Genomic DNA, 10,649 nt, shown 5'->3' with positions numbered 1-10,649 from the left:
CTTGCTGGGTTTTAACATGAAGGAAGGGGCAAGTTCTCTGGGGTTTCTTTCTTTCTTTCTTTTTTTTTGTAAATTAATTTATTTATTTTAATTGGAGGCTAATTACTTTACAATATTGTAGTGGTTTTTGCCATATATTGACATGAATCAGCCATGGGTGTACATGTGTCCCCCCATCCTGAACCCCCCTCCCACCTCCCTCCCCATCCCATCCCTCAGTGTCGTCCCAGTGCACCGCCCCTGAGCCCCCTCTCATACATCAAACCTGGACTGGCGATCTATTTCACTTCTGGTAATATACATGTTTCAATGCTATTCTCTTATAAGGGCAGCAATGGCACTCATGAGGGCTCTACCTTGTGACCTAATCACCCCCACAAAAGGCCCACCTCCTAATACATCACACTAAGAGTTAGGATTTAACTTATGAATTGTGGGGTGGGGGAGACACAGACATTCTGTCTTTAGCAAGTAGTAAGAAATTTTCTTCTCATTTTGGTTTTATTTCTAGTCCAAAAAATTATATTATAAATTCTTCTTTCACATAATGTATTTCAATTCTCCTTTTAGAGGTCTAGATGGTAGCACATATACATTCTTTAATCAAAGTACTGACTGTGTTAGCTTGGTGGAAAACTTACATTAAAGGTTAATTTAAACCAAAGAATGAGGGATTTCCTTGGTGGTCTAGGGGCTAAGACCCTGCACTCCCAATGCAGGGGGCCCAGGTTAGATTCCTGGTCAGGGAACTAGATCCCACATGCTGCAACTAACAGTTTGTATGCTGCAACTAAAGATCCCAGCACAGCCAACTAAATATTTTTAAAAATAAATTAAGTAAAGGATGATATGAAATAGGGGGTCCCAAACTCAAATTCCTGCAAGAACTCAGAAGATAGAATAAATCAAGCAATGTGTGAAGTGATTGAGACAGTGAGACTGTGGTTCAACTGGGACGGTAAACAGCAGAGAAAGTTTTCATGTTTTATATTTTTATGTCATGATTTTCTGAGCAAATTTTAAGGACCTTTGTAATCTGAGCTAAAAGAACAAGATTCATTGTGAATTTATGAGTGATTACTTATTGTGAATTCCAGAGAGATTTACTTAGATCTGTGGGTTTTTTTAAATGTCAAAGAGAGATGCAATCCCCTCCCGCCCCCCATCCCCATCATCCCCACCACCCCCAACTCCGGGTCATGCAGACATCTTCTGTGATGTGAAGCTGGAAACTCTAGTCCTATCTTCTGTGTCAATAAATTTATTTACATCCCAAAGGGTAAAAATCCAGGATCCTGCTCCTTTGTTCCTCAAGGAGAATTTGTTTACAATATGAAGCAAAAGATTTTACTTTGTCTCTCAGAATGCGAGAGATAAATAAACGTACAGGTTGATTCTGGGGAGTGAGTTGCTCACCTACAGTAGACACTGTTATGAGTAGGATGACATCTGGTTCTCACTGCATGGCCCAGAGATAAGAATTGGGACAGAGAGAAGATAGAATGATCATTTGCTGTAAGTAAATAATATTCTGCTTTGCTCTAGAAACCCAGGATAATATTAATAAATGTAGATATTAAAAACTTAAAAGGAATCTATACTCTATCTGGGCTTCCCCAATAGTGGGTAAAGAATCCATGTGCAATGCAGAAGACAGAGGAGATGTGGGTTTGATTCCTGGGTTGGGAAGATCCTCTCTAGGAGGGTATGGCAACCCTCTCCGGTATTCTTGCCTGGAGACTCCCATGGACAGAGGAGCCTGGTAGGCTACAGTGCATGGGGTCACAAAGAGTCAGACACAACTAAAGTGACTTAGCACAATGCACACATACTCTACCAGCCCTGCTGACCAAACAAAACATGTCTATCAGCTGACTTCAGTTCACGAGCTGTGAGTCTGCAGTAACTAGTATTAGGTGTGCCCTGTCTTTTGGAAAGTGGGTTGTCATAGCATCATTTTAAAGGTACCTAAAAGATCCCTCTTTCAGAGCAAAGTTTCTTACTCTTCTTGTCAAGACTTCCAATGTCACTGTTGTTACACTGTCACTGTAAATCCATTGTTTTGCTACTTAGAAACTGTCTATAATGCTAAAATATCTAGGAGTGTTAACCCAAAAATGGCTATCAAAATGCTGATATCTATAAACTAATCTGTTTACCCATCTTTACTCACAGCCAGCAAAGAACATCTGCCTGCAGATTAAAGAACCATTTACTGTACCTAAATGTTGATCAAAGATTGAGGTGGAGAGAAACCTTAAGCTGAAACCTTGTGAACCAAGGCAGTTCTAGTTATTCTCAAAGCAGAAGGACTCTTGTCTGAAAAGCAGTGAGAGGGCACCAGGCGTTGGTGAGACACAGGAAAGCACTTCAAAAGGAAGAAACTCTGAAAGAGGAAGTTCAAGGCACCCAAGACAAACTGCATGCTTCTTTACATTGCTTGATTCTTGCTCAGCAACAGTTTACCCAGTCCAGTGTTTTGTGGGATACTGAGAAATGTTTTCTAAAGAACATGGTAGCTGTTCTTTATGGAACTGACCACACACTGGCTAGAAATTATGACAAGGGGGCTATTTTAGTTGCAAGAGACAGAGACCCTGATTACCTTAAGTGACAAGGAATTTTGGTGCAAATGTATGGGAAAGCCAAAAGAGGAAACAGTCACCATTGAGGGGGTCCTTAGAGATCACAATGAGGGAGTACTGTTCAGGTACACAGCAGTGCTACAAAGCCTTGGGTTACTGCTGCAGCTCCAAGGCTTGAGCCTCTTGTTTTCCTTCAACAAAGGTTCTTATTTGCTTACTGTTCTAGTGCTCTATTTTCTGTCCCTGAGTTTCTTGCTGCTTCTTTTTTTATTTTCCCCTCTTTCCCACCCCCTCTGTCCAGCCATCTTTCCTTCCACTATGGTTTACATCTCAGCTCTCTGAAAGAGCATTTATTCAGCTTGGTCTGACACTGAGTGAGAAAAATTAACAGAAAACTTAATTAACTTGATTAAAGCTTAATTAACAAAAAATCCAACTGGCAATGGCTTAAATCCATAGGATTTTATTTTTCCTCCTAAAAGAAGAACCCAGAGGTAGGTGGTACTAGATACTGGTTCACCTGCTCAATGCTAACACCCAAATCTCAGTCTTTCTATTTTTTCTAGCCTTCCATTTTTAGCTGTTGGTTTTTCATCCTTAATTGTGGAAAACCAGCCTTATGATAGCTGCTGCAGATCCAGCCACCATGTGCCAACATTTAAGGCAAAAAGATTGGAGAAGGGTCAAAGACAGCATGCTCTCTTGTTGCATCTGTCTCACACACACAAACAAGCACACACATACACATGCTCGCAGACTTCTGCTTATGTCTCGTGAACCAGAACTATGTCATATGACTATGCTGCTGCCACGAAGGTTCTGAAAGTGACTACTGAGATTTTATAGCCTCTATGCTGCTGCTGCTGCTGCTAAGTCGCTTCAGTCGTGTCCAACTCTGTGTGACCCCATAGACGGCAGCCCACCAGGCTCCCCCGTCCCTGGGATTCTCTAGGCAAGAACACTGGAGTGGGTTGCCATTTCCTTCTCCAATGCATGAAAGTGAAAAGTCAAAGTGAAGTCGCTCAGTCGTGTCCGACTCTTTGTGACCCCATGGACTGCAGCCTACCAGGCTCCTCCGTCCATGGGATTTTCCAGGCAAGAGTACTGGAGTGGGGTGCCATTGTGGGAAGGAAATAAGAGGAAAGGTTATTAGCTGTTAGGCATTACTGACAAAATGGAGGCACGGCCCCAACCCCCCCTCCTCGCAGGCACAGCCCCCGGATGAAGGAGTTAGGCCTTTGTGATTCTGACTTGTTCTTTCCTTTCTTCAGTTGAGTTGGCTGCAAAGCATGTTAAGGTGCTTGAGAGAAGCATGAGAAAGCACAAAGCCTTCTGAAGTTGTGCCCAGAAAATAATCTATAAAATAACCATTGACATTTGTTCAAGGATCTTTACACAAAATGTCCCCAGGATGGGAAGGATTATTATCTGAGACCTGTTTGTGAGGGGTATGTTTATGGCAAAAGAAGTTTGCTGAGTTTAGGGTTTAGGATTAATTAAGAATAGCTAACAGTCTTTTTAGGAGATAATGATCTTAAGATGCTAGGGGCAAAGATATTTAGAAAGATAAGAAATAAACTGAGGTATGTAGCATGAGTTACAATGTAATCACGTTAAGTACAGTAAATCTGGGTGGGGGAAACTAAAAACCTCTGACTTAATGCTTTTGTCAAAGTATAAGAGAGAACCTGAAGCTTGAAATAAACGTGTAGCAACATACTTTGAGTCAGAAGCTACATCACTGTCCGCCGAATGTAGCTCCGTACTATGAGTCAGAGGCTACATCATCTTCCGCCAACACTGCTCATCCCTTCAGGCTGATTCCCTGGCTGCTGGAGCTGAATTCCAGTAATTAGCAATCAGTCAATGAAGAATGCTTGCCACAGTCAGCATCTAGCATATGGCATTGATCTTAGACAGTGCTCCAAAACAAGCCATCTCCTTGAAGACTGTAGTCTATGGATAGCTGCCTTGGAGTCAGGGGTTCATCTGATACAATCAGACATCAGCATAAGGGCTTTCCTCAAAATGGGGCTATGTGCAGGGCAAGAATGGATAGTACTTGGTTTGTTATGATATCCACACGTGTCTAAATTCCCATCAATGATCCAATTATAGCTGATCAACTGTAAGTTTACTACCTGCTACACTCCCACAAGCTTGCATTGTCTATTCATAGATTTGTCCACTCATAATATTCAATATTAAAGGAATGATAGGCATTTGCCTAGGTGCAGGGACTACAACACTGAGGAAAACACTGAGCTTATTTTCTAGTAGAAGACAGAGAAAACTTAGGCTCCAATAATCCTGTTCTTCTCTTTGTAATGATCACCATAATTTCAGTGCTTACGTGTCTGTGGACATATAATGACAAAAACACGGTTAAGTAAGGAGCAGTGTGGAGGGCATACTGGCTTTAATTTATAGAACAGTCAGAATTCAGAACTAAATGTTTTAGCCACAGACTTTTCAGTCTGTCCCCTTTACAGAGAGTCTGACAGACATTTTTGTGCTAGAGAAACAAGGAAGGAAAGGCACACTGCCAGGAGCCAAAAGTGAAGTTTTTGCTGTACACCCTGTCCCCGTTCTCATTAGAACATAGTTCTAACTTCTAAAATTACTTTATTTGGCCTTTATTTAACTTCCTCTATGGGGTCACACAGAGTCGGACACGACTGAAGTGACTTAGCAGCAGCAGCAGCAGCAGCAGGATATGTTGAATGTGGCCTACAAAATGTAGCTTTACTCCTGAGCAGCACTTCTCTACGCACTTGACCTTAGAATTAACCATCCCTCACCCCACATTAGTTTTCTGGGTTTTAAAAACTCACCAGAGGATATAACGGGAACCAACATATACTTGGATATTCTCTGGCCATTAGGCATGAGACGTTTACCAAGGAAACGGGCACTGCTCATATGACTTCTGTGTGACTATATAAGATTTATATATTGAATTTCTAAATTATTCTACTGATCTTCCTCTTACCTCTCTTACTAGCCTGTGATTCCTCCATCACCCAGCTTTATTCAGGCTAATACCCTTTCATCCTTCAGGTTCTAACAAAGTTGTAACCACCTAAAGAAAGAGTCCTTAAAACTTAGATTAAGTTCCTGTTCATGCTCCTGTAAACCCATCACTCTCCTTGATAAAACTTATAATTTCAATACTTATAATAGCTTTATTGGGCTTCCCAGATGGCTCAGTGGTAAAGAATCCACCTGGCAATGCATGAGATATGGGTTCGGTCCCCAGGTCAGAAAGATCTTCTGGAGGAGGAACTGGCAGCCCATTCCAGTATTCTTGTCTGGGAAATCCCATGGACAGAAGAGCCTGGTGGCCTACAGTCCATGGGGTCGAAAAAGAGTCAAGACTCTTTGAGTGACTAAACAACAACAATAGCTTGCTTAATATCTGCTCAATCTCTCACTAGACTGCAAGCTCCATGAACACAGAGGCCATCTCTGTCTTGTTTAAGTCTACACCTCAGTATGTAGCAGTGTTGGATATACACAGTGGCACTCAATCACATTTAATGAATTAATAAGTAACTTTAGTCTCCAAGTGATTAGGATAATGCTGCCAAAAAATAGATACTGCAGCAGATGTTGACTGCGGAGCTCTGCCCAGGAATAGAAAATTTCGTACCATTCTCTCCCTGCTGCTAGGAGTGCTACTGGCAGACACCCTCAGCTGCCAGATCTCTTTGGAGAATGCCTCACTTTTTAATTTATTTTTAATTGGAGGATAATTACTTTACAATGTCACACTGGTTTCTGTTGTACAACAAAGTGAACGTGTACACATATATTCACACCCTCTTGAACCTCACTCCCACCCCCCCCCCCACCCCCCCCTCTAGGTCATGACTAAGCACCAAGCTGAGATCCCTGGGTTATGCAACAGCTTCCCACTAGCTTTCTATTTTACACATGGTAGTGTATATATGTCAATGCTACTCTCTCAATTCATCCCAAACTATTTTTCTCCCGCTGTGTCCACAAATAACAAGTCCATTTTCTCTGTCTGCCTCTCTATTCTTGCCCTGCAAATAGGTTCATCTGTACCATTTTTCTAGATTCCATATATACATGTTAATATATAACATTTGTTTTTCTCTTTCTGACTTACTTCACTTTGTATAATACCTTCTAGGTTTATCCACCTCACTATAACTGACTCAAATTTGTTTTATTTTATAATTAACATTCCATTCTATATATGTACCATAATTTCTTTATCCATTCATCTGTTGATGGGCAACATTGAAAAAGCCAGAGAGTTCCAGAAAAACATCTACTTCTGCTTTATTGATTATGCCAAAGCCGTTGACTGTGTGGATCACAATAAACTGTGGAAAATTCTGAAAGAGATGGGAATACTAGACCCCCTGACCTGCCTCTTGAGAAACCTATATGCAGTTCAGGAAGCAACAGTTAGTTAGAACTGGACATGAAACAACAGACTGGTTCCAAATAGGAAAAGGAGTATGTCAAGGCTGTATATTGTCACCCTGCTTATTTAACTTATACACAGAGTACATCATGAGAAATGCTGGGCTGGATGAAGCACAACCTGGAATCAAGATTGCCAGGGGAAATATCAATAACCTCAGATGACACCACCCTTATGGCAGAAAGTGAAGAAAAACTAAAGAGCCTCTTGATGAAAGTGAAAGTGGAGAGTGAAGAAGTTGGCTTAAAGCTCAACATTCAGAAAACGAAGATCATGGCATCTGGTCCCATCACTTCATGGGAAATAGATGGGGAAACAGTGGAAACAGTGTCAGACTTTATTTTGGGGGGCTCCAAAATTACTGCAGATGGTGACTGAAATAAAAGCCATGAAATAAAAAGACACTTACTCCTTGGAAGAAAAGTTATGACCAACCTATTGTGTGTGAAGGTGTGAAGTCGCTCAGTTGTGTCCCACTCTTTGTGACCCCATGGACTGTAGCCTATCAGGCTCCTCCCTCCATGGGATTCTCCAGGCAAGAGTACTGGAGTGGGTTGCCATTTCCTTCTCCAGGGGATCTTCCCAACCCAGGGATCAAAGCCGAGTCTCCTGCATTCCAGGCAGATGCTTTAACCTCTGAGCCACCAAAGCAGAGACATTCCTTTGCCAAAAAAGGTCTGTCTAGTCAAGGCTATAGTTTTTCCAGTAGTCATGTATGGATGTGAGAGTTGGACTATAAAGAAAGCTGAGTGCCAAAAAATTGATGATTTTGAACTGTGGTGTTGGAGAAGACTCTTGAGAGTCTCTTGGACTGCAAGGAGATCCAATCAGTCCATCCTAAAGGAAATCAGTCCTGAATGTTCATTTGAAGGACTGAGGTTGAAGCTGAAATTCCAATACTTTGAACACCTGATGTGAAGAGCTGACTCATTTGAAAGACCCTGATGCTGGGAAAGATTGAAGGTGAGAGGAAAAGGGAGTGACAGAGGATGAGATGTTTGGATGGCATCACTGACTCAATGGACATGAGTTTGGGTAAACTCTGGGAGTTGTTGATGGACAGGGAGGCCTGGCATGCTGCGGTTCATAGGGTCGCAAAGAGTAGGACACGACTGACTGACTGACTGAACTGAACTGAGGTTGCTTCCATGTTCTTGTTATTGTAAATAGTGCTGCAATAAACATTGCGGGTATATGTATCTTTTTGAAGAGAATGCCCCACTGAAAGAAACAGGCAACCCCAAACATGTCCCTTTTCTGGGTGGTTGATATTCAATGACTAATCAGTCTTGAGAGTTGAAGACCCAGCCACTGATGCCAACTCAAAGATACCTCTAAAAGGCCTGGAAGGGATCAGCTGAAGTCTTTGTTAGGATGGCATCATAGCTCATCTCCCTCTGCTCAATCCTGTTTCCTCCACCTCCCTTTCACAGGAGTCAATCCCAAGAGCACACAAGAGCATGTCTGTACACTAATCTCCCCTAAGAGTCTACTCCATGGGTAACTCAACGTTTGATGGCTACTACAAAAATATTTACTGAACTGAACTGAATATTATGTTCAATTGAATTGAACGTTATACTCCATAAACTCCTATACAGCAAAGTGAAGTCACTCAGTGGTGTCCGACTCTGCGACTTCATGAACTGTAGCCTACAAGGCTCCTCTGTCCGTGGAATTTTCCAGGCAAAAGTACTGGGTTGCCATTTCCTTCTCCAGGGGATCTTCCTAGCCCAGGGATTGAACCCGGGTCTCCCACATTGCAGGCAGACGCTTTACTGTCCTAGCCACCAGGGAACTTATCTATCCTTGTATCCTTGCACTGATTAGAAGGCGACTTTTATAAAGGGAGTGCTATGGTCTGATTGTTTATATACCACCAAAATTCACATGTTGAAATTCTAACCCTCAAAGGTGATGATATTAGGTGGCGTGACCTTTGGGAAGTGCTGGAGTCATGAGGGTGGAGCCCTCAGGAATGGAATTAACACCTTATAAAAGAGAGATCCCTCCTTCTTCTGTCAAGTGAGTAAACAGTTAGAAGCCTGCCACTTAGAAGAGTGAAGTGAAGTGAAGTCACTCAGTCGTGTCCGACTCTTTGTGACCCCAAGGACTGTAGCCTACCGGGCTCCTCCATCCATGGGATTTTCCTGGTAAGAGTACTGGAGTGGGGTGCCATTGCCTTCTCCAGGGGAAATTCCCGACCCAGGGATTGAACCCAGGTCTCCTGCATTGTAGTTAGACGCTTCACCATCTGAGCCACCAGGGAAGCCCAACTTAGAAGAGTGCTGCAGCCCTAACCTGCCCACGCTGGCATTCTTATCTTGGACTTGTAGCCTCAAGACTAGGAGAAATATAATCCTGTGGTTTATAAACTACTGAGTTTGTGGTATCCTGTTATAACCACCCAAGCAGACTAAGACAGTGAACACCATAAACTCAACAAACAAAATATTACCCCTAACAATTTACTTGTGTTAAACTCTTCCTATTCAAAGTATGATCTTAGAGCTATGGCCATTGGCATTCTTTGTGTATTTTGTTACAAATGCAGACTCTCAAGATCCAACCTGAATCTGACCAACTGAATTCAAATCTGCATTTTAACAAGATCCCAGGTCATTCATACTGATTTTCAGAAATACTGAGCTAAGGGATTTATTATTATAAATAAAGTGATCTTGCTAATATTTCCTCTCTACGTTGTACATCTTCATAATGTTTTTCTTAAAAAAATTAATTTTAATGTGATCATGCCTTCTTTCATCCAACAAATACTGAGTCCCAAAGATTTCAACCCTATAGCGCTTACATTCTACAAAGACGAGAAAATAAACATCAAAATACTTATTGTAGAGCATGAGGGAAGGTGATAAATGCCCCTCACACACACACACACACACAACAAAAAACCAGTAGGGCAAGGTAAAGAGGATGGGAAGATGGGTTGCAATCTCAAAATTTTGCAGAAAGCCATAAGCAGACACTTGAAGCAAGCTAGGTAGTTAGCCATATGCATATCTAAGCATGATCTAAGAAGGGTAGAGGCCAATGTGGCTGAAGTAGAATAGGTGAGGCAATGCAGAGTAATAGGAGATGTGGTCATAGAGGTAAAAGGGCAGATCTTATGATGAGAGGCTGCTATTTAATAGCTGAAAAGGGAATGCAAGCTCTTTTTCCTCCAAGAATAAAGTAGTTCTTGCCCGAGCCAATTAGATTTGGGCTGTGACACTTTGCACAAACCATTTCCGGGCAAAGCTTCTGGTTCCTTAACTATAAATGCAGGGATTACAGAAGCCACGTAAGGGCTCTTTCTGCCCGAAACTCTCAAATTCCCAGAGGCATTGATGCCAAAGGCTAATACATGGTAAAGGAAGAATTATGGCTAGGTTGTGGCGTAGAACAAAGTTCTGCAATCCTCAGTTCGGTTCAGTCGCTCAGTCGTGTACTACTCTTTGCGACCCCATGGACGGCAACATGCCAGGCCTCCCTGTCCCTCACCAACTCCCGGAGTTTACTCAAACTCATGTCCATTGAGTCGGTGATGCCATCCAACCATCTCATCCTCTGTCGTCCCCTTTTCCTCTCGCCTTCAGTCTTTCCCA

General features: G+C 42.2%; 1 non-coding gene across 1 annotated transcript; it reads left to right on the top strand.

The window, feature by feature from the left end:
• The first annotated feature begins 676 nt into the window (after positions 1–676).
• TRNAG-CCC lies at positions 677–749 on the top strand. Its single transcript has one exon. It is a non-coding gene; the product is annotated as a tRNA-Gly (tRNA).
• Positions 750–10,649: the final 9,900 nt, after the last annotated feature.

The sequence above is a fragment of the Oryx dammah genome, unplaced genomic scaffold (assembly GCF_014754425.2).
Source record: "Oryx dammah isolate SB20612 unplaced genomic scaffold, SCBI_Odam_1.1 HiC_scaffold_4, whole genome shotgun sequence".
Lineage (NCBI taxonomy): Eukaryota > Metazoa > Chordata > Mammalia > Artiodactyla > Bovidae > Oryx > Oryx dammah.
Note: the sequence above shows the minus strand (reverse complement) of the source record. Positions and strands in the feature narration are given on the sequence as shown.